The sequence below is a fragment of the Leucopleurus acutus genome (genome assembly GCF_964270905.1).
Source record: "Leucopleurus acutus genome assembly, chromosome: 16".
In the NCBI taxonomy this organism is placed as follows: domain Eukaryota; kingdom Metazoa; phylum Chordata; class Mammalia; order Artiodactyla; family Delphinidae; genus Leucopleurus; species Leucopleurus acutus.
In genome coordinates this window covers 25,208,111-25,234,834 of record NC_139158.1, presented here as the reverse complement: position 1 = coordinate 25,234,834, position 26,724 = coordinate 25,208,111, and positions in this window count along the sequence as shown.

The following is a 26,724-nucleotide window of genomic DNA, read 5'->3' as shown; positions in this document are numbered from 1 at the left end:
GTCCAGGTGAGGGTAAGAGAACGGTTTAGGGTGAGCGTACGTGTGAGGGCACGGGTTAGTGTTAGCGTACGGGTTAGGATTAGGGGACGGGTGAGGGTAAGGCTTCTGGGAAGGGTTAGCGTTAGGGTTCGGGCTAGAGTTAGGGTTAGGGGACGGGGACGGTTTAGGGTCCAGGTGAGGGTACGACAATGGTTTAAGGTGAGCGTACATGTGAGGGCACGGGTTAGTGTTAGCGTACGGGTTAGGATTAGGGGACGGGTGAGAGTAAGGCTTCTGGGAAGGGTTAGGGTTAGGGTTCGGGGTAGGGTTAGGGTTAGGGTACGTGGACGGTTTAGGGTCCAGGTGAGGGTACGACAACGGTTTAGAGTGAGCGTACGTGTGAGGGCACGGGTTAGTGTTAGCGTACGAGTTAGGATTAGGGGACGGGTGAGGGTAAGGCTTCGGGGAAGGGTTAGGGTTAGGGTTCGGGCTAGGGTTAGGGTTAGGGGACGGGGACGGTTTAGGGTCCAGGTGAGGGTACGGCAACGGTTTAGGGTGAGCGTACGTGTGAGGGCACGGGTTATTGTTAGCCTACGGGTTAGGATTAGGAGACGGTTGAGGGTAAGGCTTCGGGGAAGGGTTAGGGTTAGTCTTCGGGCTAGGGTTAGGGTTAGGGGACGGGGACGGTTTAGGGTCCAGGTGAGGGTACGGCAACGGTTTAGGGTGAGCGTACATGCGAGGGCACGGGTTAGTGTTAGCATACGGGTTAGGATTAGGGGACAGGTGAGGGTAAGGCTTCGGGGAAGGGTTAGGGTCAGGGCTCGGGCTAGGGTTAGGGTTAGGTAACGGGGATGGTTTTCGGTACAAGTGAGGGTACGACAACGGTTTAGGGTGAGCGTACGTGTGAGTGCACGGGTTAGTGTTAGCGTACGGTTTAGGATTAGGGGACGGGTGAGGGTAAGGCTCTGGGGAAGGGTTATTGTTAGGGTTCGGGCTGGGGTTGGGGTTAGGGGACGGGGACGGTTTAGGGTCTAGGTGAGGGTACGGCAACGGTTTAGGGTGAGCGTACGTGTGAGTGCACGGGTTAGTGTTAGCGTACAGATTAGGATTATGGGATGGGTGAGGGTAAGGCTTCGGGGAGGGGTTAGGGTTAGAGTTCGGGCTAGGGTTAGGGTTAGGGGACGGGGACGGTTTAGGGTCCAGGTGAGGGTACAACAACGGTTTTGGGTGAGCGTACGTGTGAGGGCACAGGTTACTGTTAGCGTATGGGTTAGGATTAGGGGACGGGTGAGGGTAAGGCTTCTGGGAAGGGTTAGGGTTAGGGTTCGGGCTAGGGTTAGGGTTAGGGGACGTGGACGGTTTAGGGTCCAGGTGAGGATACGGCAACGGTTTAGGGTGAGCGTACGTGTGAGGGCACGGGTAAGTGTTAGCGTAAGGGTTAGGATTAGGGGACGGGTGAGGGTAAGGTTTCGGGGAAGGGTTAGGATTAGGGTTCGGGCTAGGGTTAGGGTTAGGGGACGGAGACGGTTTAGGGTCCAGGTGAGGGTACGGCAACGGTTTAGGGTGAGCGTACGTGTGAGGGCACGGGTTAGTGTTAGCCTACGGGTTAGGATTATGAGACGGGTGAGGGTAAGGCTTCGGGGAAGGGTTAGGGTTAGGGTTCGGGCTAGGGTTAGGGTTAGGGGACGTGGACGGTTTAGGGTCCAGTGAGGGTACGGTAACGGTTCAGGTTGAGCGTACGTGTGAGTGCACGGGTTAGTGTTAGCGTACGGGTTAGGATTAGGGGACGGGTTAGGGTAAGGCTTCGGGGAAGGGTTAGGATTAGGGTTCGGGCTAGGGTTAGGGTTAGGGGACGGGGACGGTTTAGGGTCCAGGTGAGGGTACAACAACGGTTTAGGGTGAGCGTACGTGTGAGGGCACGGGTTAGTGTTAGCGTACGGGTTAGGATTAGGGGACGGGTGAGGGTAAGGCTTCGGGGAAGGGTTAGGATTAGGGTTTGGGCTAGGGTTAGGGTTAGGGGACGGGGACGGTTTAGGGTCCAGGTGAGGGTACGGCAACGGTTTAGGGTGAGTGTACGTGTGAGAGCATGGGTTAGTGTTAGCGTACGGGTTAGGATTAGGGGACGGGTGAGGGTAAGGCTTCGGGGAAGGGTTAGTGTTAGGGTTCGGGCTAGGGTTAGGGTTAGGGGACGGGGACGGTTTAGGGTACAGGTGAGGGTACGGCAACTGTTTAGGGTGAGCGTACGTGTGAGGGCACGGGTTAGTGTTAGCGTACGGGTTAGGATTAGGGGACGGGTGAGGGTAAGGCTTCGGGGAAGGGTTAGGGTTAGAGCTCGGGCTAGGGTTAGGGTTAGGGGACGGGGACGGTTTAGGGTCCAGGTGAGGGTACGACAACGGTTTAGGGTGAGTGTACGTGTGAGGGCACGGGTTAGTGTTAGCGTACGGGTTAGTATTAGGGGACGGGTAAGAGTAAGGCTTCCGGAAAGGGTTAGTGTTAGCGTTCGCGCTAGGGTTAGGTTTAGGGTACGGGGACGGTTTAGCGTCCAGGTGAGGGTACGACAACGGTTTAGGGTGAGCGTACGTGTGAGGGCACGGGTTAGTGTTAGCGTACAGATTAGGATTATGGGATGGGTGAGGGTAAGGCTTTGGTGAGGGGTTAGGGTTAGCGTTCGGGCTAGGGGACGGGGACCGTTTAGGGTCCAGGTGAGGGATAGGCAACGGTTTAGGGTGAGCGTACGTGTGAGGGCACGGGTTAGTGTTAGTGTACGGGTTAGGAATAGGGGACAGGTGAGGGTAAGGCTTCGGGGAAGCGTTAGGGTTAGGGTTCGGGCAAGGGTTAGGGTTAGGGGACGGGGGTGGTTTAGGGTCCAGGTGAGGGTACAACAACGGTTTAGGGTGAGCGTACGTGTGAGGGCACGGATTAGTGTTAGCGTACGTGTTAGTATTAGAGGACGGGTAAGAGTAAGGCTTCGGGAAAGGGTTAGTGTTAGCGTTCGCGCTAGGGTTAGGTTTAGGGGACGGGGACGGTTTAGGGTCCAGGTGAGGGTACGACAACGGTTTAGGGTGAGCGTATGTGTGAGGGCACGGGTTAGTGTTAGCGTACGGGTTAGGATTAGGGGACGGGTGAGGGTAAGGCTTCGGGGAAGTGTTAGGATTAGGGTTCGGGCTAGGGTTAGGGTTAGGGGACGGGGACGGTTTAGGGTCCAGGTGAGGGTACAACAACGGTTTAGGGTGAGCGTACGTGGGAGGGCACGGGTTAGTGTTAGCGTACGGGTTAGGATTAGGGGACGGGTGAGGGTAAGGCTTCGGGGAAGGGTTAGGATTAGGGTTTGGGCTAGGGTTAGGGTTAGGGGACGGGGACGGTTTAGGGTCCAGGTGAGGGTACGGCAACGGTTTAGGGTGAGCGTACGTGTGAGAGCATGGGTTAGTGTTAGCGTACGGGTTAGGATTAGGGGACGGGTGAGGGTAAGGCTTCGGGGAAGGGTTAGTGTTAGGGTTCGGGCTAGGGTTAGGGTTAGGGGACGGGGACGGTTTAGTGTCCAGTTGAGGGTACGGCAACAGTTTAGGGTGAGCGTACGTGTGAGGGCACGGGTTAGTGTTAGCGTACGGGTTAGGATTAGGGGACAGGTGAGGGTAAGGCTTCGGAGAAGGGTTAGGGTTAGAGCTCGGGCTAGGGTTAGGGTTAGGGGACGGGGACGGTTTAGGGTCCAGGTGAGGGTACGACAACGGTTTAGGGTGAGCGTACGTGTGAGGGCACGGGTTAGTGTTAGCGTACGGGTTAGTATTAGGGGACGGGTGAGGGTAAGGCTTCGGGGAAGGGTTAGTGTTAGGGTTCGGGCTAGGGTTAGGGTTAGGGGACGGGGACGGTTCAGGGTCCAGGTGAGGGTACGGCAACACTTTAGGGTGAGCGTACGTGTGAGGGCACGGGTTAGTGTTAGCGTACAGTTTAGGATTAGGGGACGGGTGACGGTAAGGCTAAGGGGAAGGGTTAGGGTTAGCGTTCGGGCTAGGGTTAGGGTTAGGGGACGTGGACCGTTTAGGGTCCAGGTGAGGGAAAGGCAACGGTTTAGGGTGAGCGTACGTGTGAGGGCACGGGTTAGTGTTAGCGTACGGGTTAGGATTAGGGGACGGGTGAGGGTAAGGCTTCGGGGAAGGGTTAGTGTTAGGGTTCGGGCTAGGGTTAGGGTTAGGGGACGGGGACGGTTTAGGGTCCAGTTGAGGGTACGGCAACAGTGTAGGGTGAGCGTACGTGTGAGGGCACGGGTTAGTGTTAGCGTACGGGTTAGGATTAGGGGACGGGTGAGGGTAAGGCTTCGGGGAAGGGTTAGGGTTAGAGCTCGGGCTAGGGTTAGGGTTAGGGGACGGGGACGGTTTAGGGTCCAGGTGAGGGTACGACAACGGTTCAGGGTGATTGTACGTGTGAGGGCACGGGTTAGTGTTAGCCTACGGGTTAGGATTAGGAGACGGGTGAGGGTAAGGCTTCGGGGAAGGGTTATTGTTAGGGTTCGGGCTAGGGTTAGGGTTAGGGGACGGGGACCGTTTAGGGTCCAGGTGAGGGTACGGCAACGGTTTAGGGTGAGCGTAGGTGTGAGGGCACGGGTTAGTGTTAGCGTACGGGTTAGGAATAGGGGACGGGTGAGAGTAAGGCTTCGGGGAAGGGTTAGGGTTAGGGTTCGGGCTAGGGTTAGGGTTAGGGGATGGGGACGGTTTATGGTACAGGTGAGGGTACGTCAACAGTTTAGGGTGAGCGTACGTGTGAGGGCACGGGTTAGTGTTAGCGTACGGGTTAGGATTAGGGGACGGGTGAGGGTAAGCCTTCGGGGAAGGGTTAGGGTTAGGGCTCGGGCTAGGGTTAGGGTTAGGGGACGGGGACGGTTTAGGGTCCAGGTGAGGGTACGACAACGGTTTACGGTGAGCGTACGTGTGAGGGCACAGGTTAGTGTTAGCGTACAGTTTAGGATTAGGGGACGGATGAGGGTAAGGCTTCGGGGAAGGGTTAGGGTTAGCATTCGGGCTAGGGTTAGGGTTAGGGGACGGGGACGGTTTAGGGTCCAGGTGAGGGAAAGGCAACGGTTTAGGGTGAGCGTACGTGTGAGGGCACGGGTTAGTGTTAGCGTACGGGTTAGGAATAGGGGACGGGTGAGGGTAAGGCTTCGGGGAAGGGTTAGGGTTAGGGTTCGGGCTAGGGTTAGGGTTAGGGAATGGGGACGGTGTATGGTACAGGTGACGGTACGTCAACAGTTTAGGGTGAGCGTACGTGTGAGGGGACGGGTTAGTGTTAGCGTACGGGTTAGGAATAGGGGACGGGTGAGGGTAAGGCTTCGGGGAAGGGTTAGGGTTAGGGTTCGGGCTAGGGTTAGGGTTAGGGGATGGGGACGGTTTATGGTACAGGTGACGGTACGTCAACAGTTTAGGCTGAGCGTACGTGTGAGGGCACGGGTTAGTGTTAGCCTACGGGTTAGGATTAGGAGACGGTTGAGGGTAAGGCTTCGGGGAAGGGTTAGGGTTAGGGTTCGGGCTAGGGTTAGGGTTAGGGGACGGGGACGGTTTAGGGTCCAGGTGAGGGTACGGCAACGGTTTAGGGTGAGCGTACATGTGAGGGCACGGGTTAGTGTTAGCATACGGGTTAGGATTAGGGGACAGGTGAGGGTAAGGCTTCGGGGAAGGGTTAGGGTCAGGGCTCGGGCTAGGGTTAGGTTTAGGTAACGGGGATGGTTTACGGTACAAGTGAGGGTACGACAACGGTTTAGGGTGAGCGTACGTGTGAGTGAACGGGTTAGTGTTAGCGTTCGGTTTAGGATTAGGGGACGGGTGAGGGTAAGGCTCTGGGGAAGGGTTATTGTTAGGGTTCGGGCTGGGGTTAGGGTTAGGGGACAAGGACGGCTTAGGGTCTAGGTGAGGGTACCGCAACGGTTTAGGGTGAGCGTAAGTGTGAGTGCACGGGTTAGTGTTAGCGTACAGATTAGGATTATGGGATGGGTGAGGGTAAGGCTTCGGGGAGGGGTTAGGGTTAGAGTTCGGGCTAGGGTTACGGTTAGGGGACGGGGACGGTTTAGGGTCCAGGTGAGGGTACAACAACGGTTTTGGGTCAGCGTACGTGTGAGGGCACAGGTTAGTGTTAGAGTTCGGGTTAGGATTAGGGGACGGGTGAGGGTAAGGCTTCTGGGAAGGGTTAGGGTTAGGGTTCGGGATAGGGTTAGGGTTAGGGGACGTGGACGGTTTAGGGTCCAGGTGAGGGTACGGCAACGGTTTAGGGTGAGCGTACGTGTGAGGGCACGGGTTAGTGTTAGCGTACAGTTTAGGATTAGGGGACAGGTGAGGGTAAGGCTTCGGGGAAGGGTTAGTGTTAGGGTTCGGACTAGGGTTAGGGTTAGGGGACGGGGACGGTTTAGGGTCCAGTTGAGGGTATGGCAACAGTTTAGGGTGAGCGTACGTGTGAGGGCACGGGTTAGTGTTAGCGTACGGGTTAGGATTAGGGTACGGGTGAGGGTAAGCCTTCGGGGAAGGGTTAGGGTTAGGGCTCGGGCTAGGGTTAGGGTTAGGGGACGGGGACCGTTTAGGGTCCAGGTGAGGGTACGGCAACGGTTTAGGGTGAGCGTACGTGTGAGGGCACGGGTTAGTGTTAGCGTACGGGTTAGGAATAGGGGACGGGTGAGGGTAAGGCTTCGGGGAAGGGTTAGGGTTAGGGTTCGGGCTAGGGTTAGGGTTAGGGGATGGGGACGGTTTATGGTACAGGTGACGGTACGTCAACAGTTTAGGGTGAGTGTACGTGTGAGGGCACGGGTTAGTGTTAGCGTACGGGTTAGGAATAGGGGACGGGTGAGGTTAAGGCTTCGGGGAAGGGTTAGGGTTAGGGTTCGGGCTAGGGTTAGGGTTAGGGGACGGGGGTGGTTTAGGGTCCAGGTGAGGGTACAACAACGGTTTAGGGTGAGCGTACGTGTGAGGGCACGGATTAGTGTTAGCGTACGTGTTAGTATTAGAGGACGGGTAAGAGTAAGGCTTCGGGAAAGGGTTAGTGTTAGCGTTCGCGCTAGGGTTAGGTTTAGGGGACGGGGACGGTTTAGGGTCCAGGTGAGGGTACGACAACGGTTTAGGGTGAGCGTATGTGTGAGGGCACGGGTTAGTATTAGCGTACGGGTTAGGATTAGGGGACGGGTGAGGGTAAGGCTTCGGGGAAGTGTTAGGATTAGGGTTCGGGCTAGGGTTAGGGTTAGGGGACGGGGACGGTTTAGGGTCCAGGTGAGGGTACAACAACGGTTTAGGGTGAGCGTACGTGGGAGGGCACGGGTTAGTGTTAGCGTACGGGTTAGGATTAGGGGACGGGTGAGGGTAAGGCTTCGGGGAAGGGTTAGGATTAGGGTTTCGGCTAGGGTTAGGGTTAGGGGACGGGGACGGTTTAGGGTCCAGGTGAGGGTACGGCAACGGTTTAGGGTGAGCGTACGTGTGAGAGCATGGGTTAGTGTTAGCGTACGGGTTAGGATTAGGGGACGGGTGAGGGTAAGGCTTCGGGGAAGGGTTAGTGTTAGGGTTCGGGCTAGGGTTAGGGTTAGGGGACGGGGACGGTTTAGTGTCCAGTTGAGTGTACCCCAACAGTTTAGGGTGAGCGTACGTGTGAGGGCACGGGTTAGTGTTAGCGTACGGGTTAGGATTAGGGGACAGGTGAGGGTAAGGCTTCGGAGAAGGGTTAGGGTTAGAGCTCGGGCTAGGGTTAGGGTTAGGGGACGGGGACGGTTTAGGGTCCAGGTGAGGGTACGGCAACAGTTTAGGGTGAGCGTACGTGTGAGGGCACGGGTTACTGTTAGCGTACGGGTTAGGATTAGGGTACGGGTGAGGGTAAGCCTTCGGGGAAGGGTTAGGGTTAGGGCTCGGGCTAGGGTTAGGGTTAGGGGACGGGGACGGTTTAGGGTCCAGGTGAGGGTACGGCAACGGTTTAGGGTGAGCGTACGTGTGAGGGCACGGGTTAGTGTTAGCGTACAGTTTAGGATTAGGGGACGGGTGAGGGTAAGGCTTTGGGGAAGGGTTAGTGTTAGGGTTCGGGCTAGGGTTAGGGTTAGGGGACTGGGACGGTTTAGGGTCCAGTTGAGGGTATGGCAACAGTTTAGGATGAGCGTACGTGTGAGGGCACGGGTTAGTGTTAGCGTACGGATTAGGATTAGGGGACGGGTGAGGGTAAGGCTTCGGGGAAGGGTTAGGGTTAGAGCTCGGGCTAGGGTTACGGTTAGGGGACGGGGACGGTTTAGGGTCCAGGTGAGGGTACGACAACGGTTTAGGGTGAGTGTACGTGTGAGGGCACGGGTTAGTGTTAGCGTACGGGTTAGGATTAGGAGACGGGTGAGGGTAAGGCTTCGGGGAAGGTTTAGGGTTAGGGTTCGGGCTAGGGTTAGGGTTAGGGGACGGGGACCGTTTAGGGTCCAGGTAAGTGTACGGCAACGGTTTAGGGTGAGCGTACGTGTGAGGGCACGGGTTAGTGTTAGCGTACGGGTTAGGAATAGGGGAAGGGTGAGGGTAAGGCTAAGGGGAAGGGTTAGGGTTAGCGTTCGGGCTAGGGTTAGGGTTAGGGGACGGGGACGGTTTAGGGCCCAGGTGAGGGAAAGAAAACGGTTTAGGGTGAGCGTACGTGTGAGGGCACGGGTTAGTGTTAGCGTACGGGTTAGGAATAGGGGACGGGTGAGGGTAAGGCTTCGGGGAAGGGTTAGGGTTAGGGTTCGGGCTAGGGTTAGGGTTAGGGGATGGGGACGGTTTATGGTACAGGTGCCGGTACGTCAACAGTTTAGGGTGAGCGTACGTGTGAGGGCACGGGTTAGTGTTAGCGTACGGGTTAGGAATAGGGGACGGGTGAGGGTAAGGCTTCGGGGAAGAGTGAGGGTTAGGGTTCGGGCTAGGGTTAGGGTTAGGGGATGGGGACGGTTTATGGTACAGGTGACGGTACGTCAACAGTTTAGGGTGAGTGTACGTGTGAGGGCACGGGTTAGTGTTAGCGTACGGGTTAGGAATAGGGGACGGGTGAGGTTAAGGCTTCGGGGAAGGGTTAGGGTTAGGGTTCGGGCTAGGGTTAGGGTTAGGGGACGGGGGTGGTTTAGGGTCCAGGTGAGGGTACAACAACGGTTTAGGGTGAGCGTACGTGTGAGGGCACGGATTAGTGTTAGCGTACGTGTTAGTATTAGAGGACGGGTAAGAGTAAGGCTTCGGGAAAGGGTTAGTGTTAGCGTTCGCGCTAGGGTTAGGTTTAGGGGACGGGGACGGTTTAGGGTCCAGGTGAGGGTACGACAACGGTTTAGGGTGAGCGTATGTGTGAGGGCACGGGTTAGTGTTAGCGTACGGGTTAGGATTAGGGGACGGGTGAGGGTAAGGCTTCGGGGAAGTGTTAGGATTAGGGTTCGGGCTAGGGTTAGGGTTAGGGGACGGGGACGGTTTAGGGTCCAGGTGAGGGTACAACAACGGTTTAGGGTGAGCGTACGTGGGAGGGCACGGGTTAGTGTTAGCGTACGGGTTAGGAATAGGGGACGGGTGAAGGTAAGGCTTCGGGGAAGGGTTAGGGTTAGGGTTCGGGCTACGGTTAGGGTTAGGGGATGGGGACGGTTTATGGTACAGGTGACGGTACGTCAACAGTTTAGGGTGAGCGTACGTGTGAGGGCACGGGTTACTGTTAGCCTACGGGTTAGGATTAGGAGACGGTTGAGGGTAAGGCTTCGGGGAAGGGTTAGGGTTAGGGTTCGGGCTAGGGTTAGGGTTAGGGGGCGGGGACGGTTTAGGGTCCAGGTGAGGGTACGGCAACGGTTTAGGGTGAGCGTACATGTGAGGGCACGGGTTAGTGTTAGCATACGGGTTAGGATTAGGGGACAGGTGAGGGTAAGGCTTCGAGTAAGTGTTAGGGTCAGGGCTCGGGCTAGGGTTAGGGTTAGGTAACGGAGATGGTTTACGGTACAAGTGAGGGTACGACAACGGTTTAGGGTGAGCGTACGTGTGAGTGCACGGGTTAGTGTTAGCGTACGGTTTAGGATTAGGGGACGGGTGAGGGTAAGGCTCTGCGGAAGGGTTATTGTTATGGTTCGGGCTGGGGTTGGGGTTAGGGGACGGTGACGGGTAAGGGTCTAGGTGAGGGTACGGCAACGGTTTAGGGTGAGCGTAAGTGTGAGTGCACGGGTTAGTGTTAGCGTACAGATTAGGATTATGGGATGGGTGAGGGTAAGGCTTCGGGGAGGGGTTAGGGTTAGAGTTCGGGCTAGGATTAGGGTTAGGGGACGGGGACAGTTTAGGGTCCAGGTGAGGGTACAACAACGGTTTTGGGTGAGCGTACGTGTGAGGGCACAGGTTAGTGTTAGCGTACGGGTTACGATTAGGGGACAGGTGAGGGTAAGGCTTCTGGGAAGGGTTAGGGTTAGGGTTCGGGCTAGGGTTAGGGTTAGGGGACGTGGACGGTTTAGGGTCCAGGTGAGGGTACGGCAACGGTTTAGGGTGAGCGTACGTGTGAGGGCACGGGTTAGTGTTAGCGTACGGGTTAGGATTAGGTGACGGGTGAGGGTAAGGCTTCGGGGAAGGGTTAGGATTAGGGTTCGGGCTAGGGTTAGGGTTAGGGTACGGGGACAGTTTAGGGTCCAGGTGAGGGTACGGCAACGATTTAGGGTGAGCGTACGTGTGAGAGCATTGGTTAGTGTTAGCGTAAGGGTTAGGATTAGGGGACGGGTGAGGGTAAGGCTTCGGGGAAGGGTTAGTGTTAGGGTTCGGGCTAGGGTTAGGGTTAGGGGATGGGGACGATTTAGGGTCCAGGTGAGGGTACAGCAACAGTTTAGGGTGAGCGTACGTGTGAGGTCACGGGTTAGTGTTAGCGTACGGGTTAGGATTAGGGGACGGGTGAGGGTAAGGCTTCGTGGAAGGGTTAGGGTTAGAGCTCGGGCTAGGGTTAGGGTTAGGGGACGGGGAAGTTTTAGGGTCCAGGTGAGGGTACGACAACGGTTTAGGGTGAGCGTACGTGTGAGTGCCCGGGTTAGTGTTAGCGTACGGGTTAGGATTAGGAGACGGGTGAGGGTAAGGCTTCGGGGAAGGGTTAGGGTTAGGGTTCGGGCTAGGCTTAGGGTTAGGGGACGGGGACGGTTTAGGGTCCAGGTGAGGGTACGACAACGGTTTAGGGTGAGCGTACGTGTGAGGGCACGGGTTAGTGTTAGCGTACAGTTTAGGATTAGGGGACGGGTGAGGGTAAGGCTAAGGGGAAGGGTTAGGGTTAGCGTTCGGGCTAGGGGACGGGGACCGTTTAGGGTCCAGGTGAGGGAAAGGCAACGGTTTAGGGTGAGCGTACGTGTGAGGGCACAGGTTAGTGTTAGCGTACGGGTTAGGAATAGGGGACGGGTGAGGGTAAGGCTTCGGGGAAGCGTTAGGGTTAGGGTTCGGGCAAGGGTTAGGGTTAGGGGATGGGGACGGTTTATGGTACAGGTGAGGGTACGGCAACAGTTTAGGGTGAGCGTACGTGTGAGGGCACGGGTTAGTGTTAGCGTACGGGTTAGGATTAGGGGACGGGTGAGGGTAAGGCTTCGGGGAAGGGTTAGGATTAGGGTTCGGGCTAGGGTTAGGGTTAGGGGACGGGGACGGTTTAGGGTCCAGGTGAGGGTACGGCAACGGTTTAGGGTGAGCGTACGTGTGAGAGCATGGGTTAGTGTTAGCGTACGGGTTAGGATTAGGGGACGGGTGAGGGTAAGGCTTCGGGGAAGGGTTAGTGTTAGGGTTCGGGCTAGGGTTAGGGTTAGGGGACGGGGACGGTTTAGGGTCCAGGTGAGGGTACGGCAACAGTTTAGGGTGAGCGTACGTGTGAGGGCACGGGTTAGTGTTAGCGTACGGGTTAGGATTAGGGGACGGGTGAGGGTAAGGCTTCGGGGAAGGTTTAGGGTTAGAGCTCGGGCTAGGGTTAGGGTTAGGGGACGGGGATGGTTTAGGGTCCAGGTGAGGGTACGACAACGGTTTAGGGTGACCGTACGTGTGAGGGCACGGGTTAGTGTTAGCGTACGGGTTAGTATTAGGGGACAGGTGAGGGTAAGGCTTCGGGGAAGGGTTAGTGTTAGGGTTCGGGCTAGGGTTAGGGTTAGGGGACGGGGACGGTTTACGGTCCAGGTGAGGGTACGGCAACAGTTTAGGGTTAGCGTACGTGTGAGGGCACGGGTTAGTGTTAACGTACGTGTTACCATTATGAGACGGGTGAGGGTAAGGCTCGGGGAAGGGTTAGGGTTAGAGCTCGGGCTAGGGTTAGGGTTAGGGGACGGGGACGGTTTAGGGTCCAGGTGAGGATACGACAACGGTTTTGGGTGAGCGTACGTGTGAGGGCACAGGTTAGTGTTAGCGTACGGGTTAGGAATAGGGGACGGGTGAGGGTAAGGCTTCTGGGAAGGGTTAGGGTTAGGATTCGGGCTAGGGTTAGGGTTAGGGGACGTGGACGGTTTAGGGTCCAGGTGAGGGTACGGCAACGGTTTAGGGTGAGCGTACGTGTGAGGGCACGGGTTAGTGTTAGCGTACGGGTTAGGATTAGGGGACGGGTGAGGGTAAGGCTTCGGGGAAGGGTTAGGATTAGGGTTCGGGCTAGGGTTAGGGTTAGGGGACGGGGACGGTTTAGGGTCCAGGTGAGGGTACGGCAACGGTTTAGGGTGAGCGTACGTGTGAGAGCATGGGTTAGTGTTAGCGTACGGGTTAGGATTAGGGGACGGGTGAGGGTAAGGCTTCGGGGAAGGGTTAGTGTTAGGGTTCGGGCTAGGGTTAGGGTTAGGGGACGGGGACGGTTTAGGGTCCAGGTGAGGGTACGGCAACAGTTTAGGGTGAGCGTACGTGTGAGGGCACGGGTTAGTGTTAGCGTACGGGTTAGGATTAGGGGATGGGTGAGGGTAAGGCTTCATGGAAGGGTTAGGGTTAGGGTTCGGGCTAGGTATAGGGTTAGGGGACGAGGGCGGTTTAGGGTCCAGGTGAGGGTACAACAACGGTTTAGGGTGAGCGTACGTGTGAGGGCACGGATTAGTGTTAGCGTACGGGTTAGTATTAGAGGACGGGTAAGAGTAAGGCTTTGGGAAAGGGTTAGTGTTAGCGTTCACGCTAGGGTTAGGTTTAGGGGACGGGGACGGTTTAGGGTCCAGGTGAGGGTACGACAACGGTTTAGGGTGAGCGTACGGGTGAGGGCACGGGTTAGTTTTAGCGTACGGGTTAGGATTAGGGGACGGGTGAGGGTAAGGCTTCTGGGAAGGGTTAGGATTAGGGTTCGGGCTAGGGTTAGGGTTAGGGGACGGGGACGGTTTAGGGTCCAGGTGAGGGTACAACAACGGTTTAGGGTGAGCGTACGTGGGAGGGCACGGGTTAGTGTTAGCGTACGGGTTACGATTAGGGGACGGGTTAGGGTAAGGCTTCGGGGAAGGGTTAGGATTAGGGTTTGGGCTAGGGTTAGGGTTAGGGGACGGGGACGGTTTAGGGTCCAGGTGAGGGTACGACAACGGTTTAGGGTGAGCGTTCGTGTGAGAGCATGGGTTAGTGTTAGCGTACGGGTTAGGATTAGGGGACGGGTGAGGGTAAGGCTTCGGGGAAGGGTTAGTGTTAGGGTTCGGGCTAGGGTTAGGGTTAGGGGACGGGGACGGTTTAGGGTCCAGTTGAGGGTACGGCAACAGTTTAGGGTGAGCGTACGTGTGAGGGCACGGGTTAGTGTTAGCGTACGGTTTAGGATTAGGGGACAGGTGAGGGTAGGCTTCGGGGAAGGGTTAGGGTTAGAGCTCGGGCTAGGGTTAGGTTTAGGGGACGGGGACGGTTTAGGGTCCAGGTGAGGGTACGACAACGGTTTAGGGTGAGTGTACGTGTGAGGGCACGGGTTAGTGTTAGCGTACGGGTTAGGATTAGGGTACGGGTGAGGGTAAGGCTTCGGGGAAGGGTTAGGGTTAGGGTTCGGGCTAGGGTTAGGGTTAGGGGACGGGGACCGTTTAGGGTCCAGGTGAGGGTACGGCAACGGTTTAGGGTGAGCGTACGTGTGAGGGCACGGGTTAGTGTTAGCGTACGGGTTACGATTAGGGTACGGGTGAGGGTAAGCCTTCGGGGATGGGTTAGGGTTAGGGCTCGGGCTAGGGTTAGGGTTAGGGGACGGGGACGGTTTAGGATCCAGGTGAGGGTACGACAACGGTTTAGGGTGAGCGTACGTGTGAGGGCACGGGTTAGTTTTAGCGTACAGTTTAGGATTAGGGGACGGATGAGGGTAAGGCTTCAGGGAAGGGTTAGGGTTAGCGTTCGGGCTAGGGTTAAGGTTAGGGGACGGGGACGGTTTAGGGTCCAGGTGAGGGAAAGGCAACGGTTTAGGGTGAGCGTACGTGTGAGGGCACGGGTTAGTGTTAGCGTACGGGTTAGGAATAGGGGACGGGTGAGGGTAAGGCTTCGGGGAAGGGTTAGGGTTAGGGTTCGGGCTAGGGTTAGGGTTAGGGGATGGGGACGGTTTATGGTACAGGTGACGGTACGTCAACAGTTTAGAGTGAGCGTACGTGTGAGGGCACGGGTTAGTGTTAGCGTACGGATTAGGAATAGGGGACAGGTGAGGGTAAGGCTTCAGGGAAGGGTTAGGGTTAGGGTTAGGGTTAGGGGATGGGGACGGTTTATGGTACAGGTGAGGGTACGTCAACAGTTTAGGGTGAGCGTACGTGTGAGGGCACGGGTTAGTGTTAGCCTACGGGTTAGGATTAGGAGACGGTTGATGGTAAGGCTTCGGGGAAGGGTTAGGGTTAGGGTTCGGGCTAGGGTTAGGGTTAGGGGACGGGGACGGTTTAGGGTCCAGGTGAGGGTACGGCAACGGTTTAGGGTGAGCGTACATGTGAGGGCACGGGTTAGTGTTAGCATACGGGTTAGGATTAGGAGACAGGTGAGGGTAAGGCTTCGGGGAAGGGTTAGGGTCAGGGCTCGGGCTAGGGTTAGGGTTAGGTAATGGGGATGGTTTACGGTACAAGTGAGGGTACGACAACGGTTTAGGGTGAGCGTACGTGTGAGTGCACGGGTTAGTGTTAGTGTACGGTTTAGAATTAGGGGACGGGTGAGGGTAAGGCTCTGGGGAAGGGTTATTGTTAGGGTTCGGGCTGGGGTTGGGGTTAAGGGACGGGGACGGTTTAGGGTCTAGGTGAGGGTACGGCAACGGTTTAAGGTGAGCTTAAGTGTGAGTGCACGGGTTAGTGTTAGCGTACAGATTAGGATTATGGGATGGGTGAGGGTAAGACTTCGGGAGGGGTTAGGGTTAGAGTTCGGGCTAGGGTTAGGGTTAGGGGACGGGGACGGTTTAGGGTCCAGGTGAGGGTACAACAACGGTTTTGTGTGAGCGTACGTGTGAGGGCACAGGTTAGTGTTAGCGTACGGGTTACGATTAGGGGACGGGTGAGGGTAAGGCTTCTGGGAAGGGTTAGGGTTAGGGTTCGGGCTAGGGTTAGGGTTAGGGGACGTGGACGGTTTAGGGTCCAGGTGAGGGTACGGCAACGGTTTAGGGTGAGCGTACGTGTGAGGGCACGGGTTAGTGTTAGCGTACAGTTTAGGATTAGGGGACGGGTGAGGGTAAGGCTTCGGGGAAGGGTTAGTGTTAGGGTTTGGGCTAGGGTTAGGGTTAGGGGACGGGGACGGTTTAGGGTCCAGTTGAGGGTACGGCAACAGTTTAGGGTGAGCGTACGTGTGAGGGCAGGGGTTAGTGTTAACGTACGGGTTAGGATTAGGGGACGGGTGAGGGTAAGGCTTCGGGGAAGGGTTAGGGTTAGAGCTCGGGCTAGGGTTACGGTTAGGGGACGGGGACGGTTTAGGGTCCAGGTGAGGGTACGACAACAGTTTAGGGTGAGTGTACGTGTGACCGCACGGGTTAGTGTTAGCGTACGGGTTAGGATTAGGAGACGGGTGAGGGTAAGGCTTCGGGGAAGGGTTAGGGTTAGGGTTCGGGCTAGGGTTAGGGTTAGGGGACGGGGACCGTTTAGGGTCCAGGTGAGGGTTCGGCAACGGTTTAGGGTGAGCGTACGTGTGAGGGCACGGGTTAGTGTTAGCGTACGGGTTAGGATTAGGGTACGGGTCAGGGTAAGCCTTCGGGGAAGGGTTAGGGTTAGGGCTCGGGCTAGGGTTAGGGTTAGGGGACGGGGACGGTTTAGGGTCCAGGTGAGGGTACGACAACAGTTTAGGGTGAGTGTACGTGTGACCGCACGGGTTAGTGTTAGCGTACGGGTTACGATTAGGGGACGGGTTAGGGTAAGGCTTCGGGGAAGGGTTAGGATTAGGGTTTGGGCTAGGGTTAGGGTTAGGGGACGGGGACGGTTTAGGGTCCAGGTGAGGGTACGGCAACGGTTTAGGGTGAGCGTTCGTGTGAGAGCATGGGTTAGTGTTAGCGTACGGGTTAGGATTAGGGGACGGGTGAGGGTAAGGCTTCGGGGAAGGGTTAGTGTTAGGGTTCGGGCTAGGGTTAGGGTTAGGGGACGGGGATGGTTTAGGGTCCAGTTGAGGGTACGGCAACAGTTTAGGGTGAGCGTACGTGTGAGGGCACGGGTTAGTGTTAGCGTACGGGTTAGGATTAGGGGACAGGTGAGGGTAGGCTTCGGGGAAGGGTTAGGGTTAGAGCTCGGGCTAGGGTTAGGGTTAGGGGACGGGGACGGTTTAGGGTCCAGGTGAGGGTACGACAACGGTTTAGGGTGAGTGTACGTGTGAGGGCACGGGTTAGTGTTAGCGTACGGGTTAGGATTAGGGTACGGGTGAGGGTAAGGCTTCGGGGAAGGGTTAGGGTTAGGGTTCGGGCTAGGGTTAGGGTTAGGGGACGGGGACCGTTTAGGGTCCAGGTGAGGGTACGGCAACGGTTTAGGGTGAGCGTACATGTGAGGGCACGGGTTAGTGTTAGCATACGGGTTAGGATTAGGGGACAGGTGAGGGTAAGGCTTCGGGTAAGTGTTAGGGTCAGGGCTCGGGCTAGGGTTAGGGTTAGGTAACGGGAAGGGTTTACGGTACAAGTGAGGGTACGACAACGATTTAGGGTGAGCGTACGTGTGAGTGCACGGGTTAGTGTTAGCGTACGGTTTAGGATTAGGGGACGGGTGAGGGTAAGGCTCTGGGGAAAGGTTATTGTTAGGGTTCGGGCTTGGTTGGGGTTAGGGGACGGGGACGGTTTAGGGTCTAGGTGAGGGTACGGCAACGGTTTAGGGTGAGCGTAAGTGTGAGTGCACGGGTTAGTGTTAGCGTACAGATTAGGATTATGGGATGGGTGAGGGTAAGGCTTCGGGGAGGGGTTAGGGTTAGAGTTCGGGCTAGGGTTAGGGTTAGGGGACGGGGACAGTTTAGGGTCCAGGTGAGGGTACAACAACGGTTTTGGGTGAGCGTACGTGTGAGGGCACAGGTTAGTGTTAGCGTACGGGTTACTATTAGGGGACGGGTGAGGGTAAGGCTTCTGGGAAGGGTTAGGGTTAGGGTTCGGGCTAGGGTTAGGGTTAGGGGACGTGGACGGTTTAGGGTCCAGGTGAGGGTACGGCAACGGTTTAGGGTGAGCGTACGTGTGAGGGCACGGGTTAGTGTTAGCGTACGGGTTAGGATTAGGTGACGGGTGAGGGTAAGGCTTCGGGGAAGGGTTAGGATTAGGGTTCGGGCTAGGGTTAGGGTTAGGGGACGGGGACGGTTTAGGGTCCAGGTGAGGGTACGGCAACGGTTTAGGGTGAGCGTACGTGTGAGAGCATTGGTTAGTGTTAGCGTAAGGGTTAGGATTAGGGGACGGGTGAGGGTAAGGCTTCGGGTAAGGGTTAGTGTTAGGGTTCGGGCTAGGGTTAGGGTTAGGGGACGGGGACGGTTTAGGGTCCAGGTGAGGGTACGGCAACAGTTTAGGGTGAGCGTACGTGTGAGGGCACGGGTTAGTGTTAGCGTACGGGTTAGGATTAGGGGACGGGTGAGGGTAAGGCTTCGTGGAAGGGTTAGGGTTAGAGCTCGGGCTAGGGTTAGGGTTAGGGGACGGGGAAGTTTTAGGGTCCAGGTGAGGGTACGACAACGGTTTAGGGTGAGCGTACGTGTGAGGGCACGGGTTAATGTTAGCGTACCGGTTAGGATTAGGAGACGGGTGAGGGTAAGGCTTCGGGGAAGGGTTAGGGTTAGGGTTCGGGCTAGGGTTAGGGTTAGGGGACGGGGACGGTTTAGGGTCCAGGTGAGGGTACGACAACGGTTTAGGGTGAGCGTACGTGTGAGGGCACGGGTTAGTGTTAGCGTACAGTTTAGGATTAGGGGACGGGTGAGGGTAAGGCTAAGGGGAAGGGTTAGGGTTAGCGTTCGGGCTAGGGGACGGGGACCGTTTAGGGTCCAGGTGAGGGAAAGGCAACGGTTTAGGGTGAGCGTACGTGTGAGGGCACGGGTTAGTGTTAGCGTACGGTTTAGGAATAGGGGACGGGTGAGGGTAAGGCTTCGGGGAAGCGTTAGGGTTAGGGTTCGGGCAAGGGTTAGGGTTAGGGGATGGGGACGGTTTATGGTACAGGTGAGGGTACGGCAACAGTTTAGGGTGAGCGTACGTGTGAGGGCACGGGTTAGTGTTAGCGTGCGGGTTAGGATTAGGGCACGGGTGAGGGTAAGGCTTCGGGGAAGGGTTAGGATTAGGGTTCGGGCTAGGGTTAGGCTTAGGGGACGGGGACGGTTTAGGGTCCAGGTGAGGTACGGCAACGGTTTAGGGTGAGCGTACGTGTGAGAGCATGGGTTAGTGTTAGCGTACGGGTTAGGATTAGGGGACGGGTGAGGGTAAGGCTTCGGGGAAGGGTTAGTGTTAGGGTTCGGGCTAGGGTTAGGGTTAGGGGACGGGGACGGTTTAGGGTCCAGGTGAGGGTACGGCAACAGTTTAGGGTGAGCGTACGTGTGAGGGCAAGGGTTAGTGTTAGCGTACGGGTTAGGATTAGGGGACGGGTGAGGGTAAGGCTTCGGGGAAGGGTTAGGGTTAGAGCTCGGGCTAGGGTTAGGGTTAGGGGACGGGGATGGTTTAGGGTCCAGGTGAGGGTACGACAACGGTTTAGGGTGACCGTACGTGTGAGGGCACGGGTTAGTGTTAGCGTACGGGTTAGTATTAGGGGACGTGTGAGGGTAAGGCTTCGGGGAAGGGTTAGTGTTAGGGTTCGGGCTAGGGTTAGGGTTAGGGGACGGGGACGGTTTAGGGTCCAGGTGAGGGTAGGGCAACAGTTTAGGGTGAGCGTACGTGTTAGGGCACGGGTTAGTGTTAACGTACGTGTTACGATTATGAGACGGGTGAGGGTAAGGCTTCGGGGAAGGGTTAGGGTTAGAGCTCGGGCTAGGGTTAGGGTTAGGGGACGGGGACGGTTTAGGGTCCAGGTGAGGGTACGACAACGGTTTTGGGTAAGCGTACGTGTGAGGGCACAGGTTAGTGTTAGCGTACGGGTCAGGATTAGGGGACGGGTGAGGGTAAGGCTTCTGTGAAGGGTTACGGTTAGGATTCGGGCTAGGGTTAGGGTTAGGGCACGTGGACGGTTTAGGGTCCAGGTGAGGGTACGGCAACGGTTTAGGGTGAGCGTACGTGTGAGGGCACGGGTTAGTGTTAGCGTACGGGTTAGGATTAGGGGACGGGTGAGGGTAAGGCTTCGGGGAAGGGTTAGGATTAGGGTTCGGGCTAGGGTTAGGGTTAGGGGACGGGGACGGTTTAGGGTCCAGGTGAGTGTACGGCAACGGTTTAGGGTGAGCGTACGTGTGAGAGCATGGGTTAGTGTTAGCGTACGGGTTAGGATTAGGGGACGGGTGAGGGTAAGGCTTCGGGGAAGGGTTAGTGTTAGGGTTCGGGCTAGGGTTAGGGTTAGGGGACGGGGACGGTTTAGAGTCCAGGTGAGGGTACGACAACAGTTTAGGGTGAGCGTACGTGTGAGGGCACGGGTTAGTGTTAGCGTACAGTTTAGGATTAGGGGACGGGTGACGGTAAGGCTAAGGGGAAGGGTTAGGGTTAGCGTTCGGGCTAGGGTTAGGGTTAGGGGACGTGGACCGTTTAGGGTCCAGGTGAGGGAAATGCAACGGTTTAGGGTGAGCGTACGTTTGAGGGCACGGGTTAGTGTTAGCGTACAGTTTAGGATTAGGGGACGGGTGAGGGTAAGGCTTCGGGGAAGGGTTAGTGTTAGGGTTCGGGCTAGGGTTAGGGTTAGGGGACGGGGACGGTTTAGGGTCCAGTTGAGGGTATGGCAACAGTTTAGGGTGAGCGTACGTGTGAGGGCACGGGTTAGTGTTAGCGTACGGGTTAGGATTAGGGTACGGGTGAGGGTAAGCCTTCGGGGAAGGGTTAGGGTTAGGGCTCGGGCTAGGGTTAGGGTTAGGGGACGGGGACCGTTTAGGGTCCAGGTGAGGGTACGGCAACGGTTTAGGGTGAGCGTACGTGTGAGGGCACGGGTTAGTGTTAGCGTACGGGTTAGGAATAGGGGACGGGTGAGGGTAAGGCTTCGGGGAAGGGTTAGGGTTAGGGTTCGGGCTAGGGTTAGGGTTAGGGGATGGGGACGGTTTATGGTACAGGTGACGGTACGTCAACAGTTTAGGGTGAGCGTACGTGTGAGGGCTCGGGTTAGTGTTAGCGTACGGGTTAGGAATACGGGACGGGTGAGGGTAAGGCTTCGGGGAAGGGTTAGGGTTAGGGTTCGGGCTAGGGTTAGGGTTAGGGGATGGGGACGGTTTATGGTACAGGTGACGGTACGTCAACAGTTTAGGCTGAGCGTACGTGTGAGGGCACGGGTTAGTGTTAGCCTACGGGTTAGGATTAGGAGACGGTTGAGGGTAAGGCTTCGGGGAAGGGTTAGGTTTAGGGTTCGGGCTAGGGTTAGGGTTAGGGGATGGGGACAGTTTAGGGTCCAGGTGAGGGTACGGCAACGGTTTAGGGTGAGCGTACATGTGAGGGCACGGGTTAGTGTTAGCATACGGGTTAGGATTAGGGGACAGGTGAGGGTAAGGCTTCGGGGAAGGGTTAGGGTCAGGGCTCGGGCTAGGGATAGGGTTAGGTGACGGGGATGGTTTACGGTACAAGTGAGGGTACGACAACAGTTTAGGGTGAGCGTACATGTGAGTGCACGGGTTAGTGTTAGCGTACGGTTTAGGATTAGGGGACGGGTGAGGGTAAGGCTCTGGGGAAGGGTTATTGTTAGGGTTCGGGCTGGGGTTGGGGTTAGGGGACGGGGACGGTTTAGGGTCTAGGTGAGGGTACGGCAACGGTTTAGGGTGAGCGTAAGTGTGAGTGCACGGGTTAGTGTTAGCGTAGAGATTAGGATTATGGGATGGGTGAGGGTAAGGCTTCGGGGAGGGATTAGGGTTAGACTTCGGGCTAGGGTTAGGGTTAGGGGACGGGGACGGTTTAGGGTCCAGGTGAGGGTACAACAAGGGTTTTGGGTGAGCGTACGTGTGAGGGCACAGGTTAGTGTTAGCGTACGGGTTAGGATTAGGGGACGGGTGAGGGTAAGGCTTCTGGGAAGTGTTAGGGTTAGGGTTCGGGCTAGGGTTAGGGTTATGGGACGTGGACGGTTTAGGGTCCAGGTGAGGGTACGGCAACGGTTTAGGGTGAGCGTACGTGTGAGGGCACGGGTTAGTGTTAGCGTACGGGTTAGGATTAGGGGACGGGTGAGGGTAAGGCTTCGGGGAAGGGTTAGGATTAGGGTTCGGGCTAGGGTTAGGGTTAGGGGACGGGGACGGTTTAGGGTCCAGGTGAGGGTACGGCAACGGTTTAGGGTGAGCGTACGTGTGAGAGCATGGGTTAGTGTTAGCATACGGGTTAGGATTAGGGGACGGGTGAGGGTAAGTCTTCGGGGAAGGGTTAGTGTTAGGGTTCGGGCTAGGGTTAGGGTTAGGGGACGGGGACGGTTTAGGGTCCAGGTGAGGGTACGGCAACAGTTTAGGGTGAGCGTACGTGTGAGGGCACGGGTTAGTGTTAGCGTACGGGTTAGGATTAGGGGTTGGGTGAGGGTAAGGCTTCATGGAAGGGTTAGGGTTAGGGTTCGGGCTAGGTATAGGGTTAGGGGACGGGGGCGTTTTAGGGTCCAGGTGAGGGTACAACAACGGTTTAGGGTGAGCGTACGTGTGAGGGCACGGATTAGTGTTAGCGTACGGGTTAGTATTAGAGGACGGGTAAGAGTAAGGCTTCGGGGAAGGGTTAGGGTTAGCGTTCGGGCTAGGGTTAGGGTTAGGGGACGGGGACGGTTTAGGGTCCAGGTGAGGGAAAGGCAACGGGTTAGGGTGAGCGTACGTGTGAGGGCACGGGTTAGTGTTAGCGTACGGGTTAGGAATAGGGGACGGGTGAGGGTAAGGCTTCGGGGAAGGGTTAGGGTTAGGGTTCGGGCTAGGGTCAGGGTTAGGGGATGGGGACGGTTTATGGTACAGGTGACGGTACGTCAACAGTTTAGGGTGAGCGTACGTGTGAGGGCACGGGTTAGTGTTAGCCTACGGGTTAGGATTAGGAGACGGTTGAGGGTAAGGCTTCGGGGAAGGGTTAGGTTTAGGGTTCGGGCTAGGGTTAGGGTTAGGGGACGGGGACGGTTTAGGGTCCAGGTGAGGGTACGGCAACGGTATAGGGTGAGCGTACATGTGAGGGCACGGGTTAGTGTTAGCATACGGGTTAGGATTAGGGGACAGGTGAGGGTAAGGCTTCGGGTAAGTGTTAGGGTCAGGGCTCGGGCTAGGGTTAGGGTTAGGTAACGGGGAGGGTTTACGGTACAAGTGAGGGTACGACAACGGGTTAGGGTGAGCGTACGTGTGAGTGCACGGGTTAGTGTTAGCGTACGGTTTAGGATTAGGGGACGCGTGAGGGTAAGGCTCTGGGTAAAGGTTATTGTTAGGGTTCGGGCTGGGGTTGGGGTTAGGGGACGGGGACGGTTTAGGGTCTAGGTGAGGGTACGGCAACGGTTTAGGGTGAGCGTAAGTGTGAGTGCACGGGTTAGTGTTAGCGTACAGATTAGGATTATGGGATGGGTGAGGGTAAGGCTTCGGGGAGGGGTTAGGGTTAGAGTTCGGGCTAGGGTTAGGGTTAGGGGACGGGGACAGTTTAGGGTCCAGGTGAGGGTACAACAACGGTTTTGGGTGAGCGTACGTGTGAGGGCACAGGTTAGTGTTAGCGTACGGGTTACTATTAGGGGACGGGTGAGGGTAAGGCTTCTGGGAAGGGTTAGGGTTAGGGTTCGGGCTAGGGTTAGGGTTAGGGGACGTGGACGGTTTAGGGTCCAGGTGAGGGTACGGCAACGGTTTAGGGTGAGCGTACGTGTGAGGGCACGGGTTAGTGTTAGCGTACGGGTTAGGATTAGGTGACGGGTGAGGGTAAGGCTTCGGGGAAGGGTTAGGATTAGGGTTCGGGCTAGGGTTAGGGTTAGGGGACGGGGACGGTTTAGGGTCCAGGTGAGGGTACGGCAACGGTTTAGGGTGAGCGTACGTGTGAGAGCATTGGTTAGTGTTAGCGTAAGGGTTAGGATTAGGGGACGGGTGAGGGTAAGGCTTCGGGTAAGGGTTAGTGTTAGGGTTCGGGCTAGGGTTAGGGTTAGGGGACGGGGACGGTTTAGGGTCCAGGTGAGGGTACGGCAACAGTTTAGGGTGAGCGTACGTGTGAGGGCACGGGTTAGTGTTAGCGTACAGTTTAGGATTAGGGGACGGGTGAGGGTAAGGCTAAGGGGAAGGGTTAGGGTTAGCGTTCGGGCTAGGGGACGGGGACCGTTTAGGGTCCAGGTGAGGGAAAGGCAACGGTTTAGGGTGAGCGTACGTGTGAGGGCACGGGTTAGTGTTAGCGTACGGTTTAGGAATAGGGGACGTGTGAGGGTAAGGCTTCGGGGAAGCGTTAGGGTTAGGGTTCGGGCAAGGGTTAGGGTTAGGGGATGGGGACGGTTTATGGTACAGGTGAGGGTACGGCAACAGTTTAGGGTGAGCGTACGTGTGAGGGCACGGGTTAGTGTTAGCGTGCGGGTTAGGATTAGGGCACGGGTGAGGGTAAGGCTTCGGGGAAGGGTTAGGATTAGGGTTCGGGCTAGGGTTAGGGTTAGGGGACGGGGACGGTTTAGGGTCCAGGTGAGGTACGGCAACGGTTTAGGGTGAGCGTACGTGTGAGAGCATGGGTTAGTGTTAGCGTACGGGTTAGGATTAGGGGACGGGTGAGGGTAAGGCTTCGGGGAAGGGTTAGTGTTAGGGTTCGGGCTAGGGTTAGGGTTAGGGGACGGGGACGGTTTAGGGTCCAGGTGAGGGTACGGCAACAGTTTAGAGTGAGCGTAGGTGTGAGGGCACGGGTTAGTGTTAGCGTACGGGTTAGGATTAGGGGACGGGTGAGGGTAAGGCTTCGGGGAAGGGTTAGGGTTAGAGCTCGGGCTAGGGTTAGGGTTAGGGGACGGGGATGGTTTAGGGTCCAGGTGAGGGTACGACAACGGTTTAGGGTGAACGTACGTGTGAGGGCACGGGTTAGTGTTAGCGTACGGGTTAGTATTAGGGGACGGGTGAGGGTAAGGCTTTGGGGAAGGGTTAGTGTTAGGGTTCGGGCTAGGGTTAGGGTTAGGGGACGGGGACGGTTTAGGGTCCAGGTGAGGGTAGGGCAACAGTTTAGGGTGAGCGTACGTGTTAGGGCACGGGTTAGTGTTAACGTACGTGTTACGATTATGAGACGGGTGAGGGTAAGGCTTCGGGGAAGGGTTAGGGTTAGAGCTCGGGCTAGGGTTAGGGTTAGGGGACGGGGACGGTTTAGGGTCCAGGTGAGGGTACGACAACGGTTTTGGGTGAGCGTACGTGTGAGGGCATAGGTTAGTGTTAGCGTACGGGTCAGGATTAGGGGACGGGTGAGGGTAAGGCTTCTGTGAAGGGTTACGGTTAGGATTCGGGCTAGGGTTAGGGTTAGGGGACGTGGACGGTTTAGGGTCCAGGTGAGGGTACGGCAACGGTTTAGGGTGAGCGTACGTGTGAGGGCACGGGTTAGTGTTAGCGTACGGGTTAGGATTAGGGGACGGGTGAGGGTAAGGCTTCGGGGAAGGGTTAGGATTAGGGTTCGGGCTAGGGTTAGGGTTAGGGGACGGGGACGGTTTAGGGTCCAGGTGAGTGTACGGCAACGGTTTAGGGTGAGCGTACGTGTGAGAGCATGGGTTAGTGTTAGCGTACGGGTTAGGATTAGGGGACGGGTGAGGGTAAGGCTTCGGGGAAGGGTTAGTGTTAGGGTTCGGACTAGGGTTAGGGTTAGGGGACGGGGACGGTTTAGAGTCCAGGTGAGGGTACGACAACAGTTTAGGGTGAGCGTACGTGTGAGGGCACGGGTTAGTGTTAGCGTACAGTTTAGGATTAGGGGACGGGTGACGGTAAGGCTAAGGGGAAGGGTTAGGGTTAGCGTTCGGGCTAGGGTTAGGGTTAGGGGACGTGGACCGTTTAGGGTCCACGTGAGGGAAAGGCAACGGTTTAGGGTGAGCGTACGTGTGAGGGCACGGGTTAGTGTTAGCGTACAGTTTAGGATTAGGGGACGGGTGAGGGTAAGGCTTCGTGAAGGGTTAGTGTTAGGGTTCGGGCTAGGGTTAGGGTTAGGGGACGGGGACGGTTTAGGGTCCAGTTGAGGGTATGGCAACAGTTTAGGGTGAGCGTACGTGTGAGGGCACGGGTTAGTGTTAGCGTACGGGTTAGGATTAGGGTACGGGTGAGGGTAAGCCTTCGGGGAAGGGTTAGGGTTAGGGCTCGGGCTAGGGTTAGGGTTAGGGGACGGGGACCGTTTAGGGTCCAGGTGAGGGTACGGCAACGGTTTAGGGTGAGCGTACGTGTGAGGGCACGGGTTAGTGTTAGCGTACGGGTTAGGAATAGGGGACGGGTGAGGGTAAGGCTTCGGGGAAGGGTTAGGGTTAGGGTTCGGGCTAGGGTTAGGGTTAGGGGATGGGGACGGTTTATGGTACAGGTGACGGTACGTCAACAGTTTAGGGTGAGCGTACGTGTGAGGGCTCGGGTTAGTGTTAGCGTACGGGTTAGGAATACGGGACGGGTGAGGGTAAGGCTTCGGGGAAGGGTTAGGGTTAGGGTTCGGGCTAGGGTTAGGGTTAGGGTATGGGGACGGTTTATGGTACAGGTGACGGTACGTCAACAGTTTAGGCTGAGCGTACGTGTGAGGGCACGGGTTAGTGTTAGCCTACGGGTTAGGATTAGGAGACGGTTGAGGGTAAGGCTTCGGGGAAGGGTTAGTTTTAGGGTTCGGGCTAGGGTTAGGGTTAGGGGACGGGGACGGTTTAGGGTCCAGGTGAGGGTACGGCAACGGTTTAGGGTGAGCGTACATGTGAGGGCACGGGTTAGTGTTAGCATACGGGTTAGGATTAGGGGACAGGTGAGGGTAAGGCTTCGGGGAAGGGTTAGGGTCAGGGCTCGGGCTAGGGATAGGGTTAGGTGACGGGGATGGTTTACGGTACAAGTGAGGGTACGACAACAGTTTAGGGTGAGCGTACATGTCAGTGCACGGGTTAGTGTTAGCGTACGGTTTAGGATTAGGGGACGGGTGAGGGTAAGGCTCTGGGGAAGGGTTATTGTTAGGGTTCGGGCTGGGGTTGGGGTTAGGGGACGGGGACGGTTTAGGGTCTAGGTGAGGGTACGGCAACGGTTTAGGGTGAGCGTAAGTGTGAGTGCACGGGTTAGTGTTAGCGTACAGATTAGGATTATGGGATGGGTGAGGGTAAGGCTTCGGGGAGGGATTAGGGTTAGAGTTCGGGCTAGGGTTAGGGTTAGGGGACGGGGACGGTTTAGGGTCCACGTGAGGGTACAACAACGGTTTTGGGTGAGCGTACGTGTGAGGTCACAGGTTAGTGTTAGCGTACGGGTTAGGATT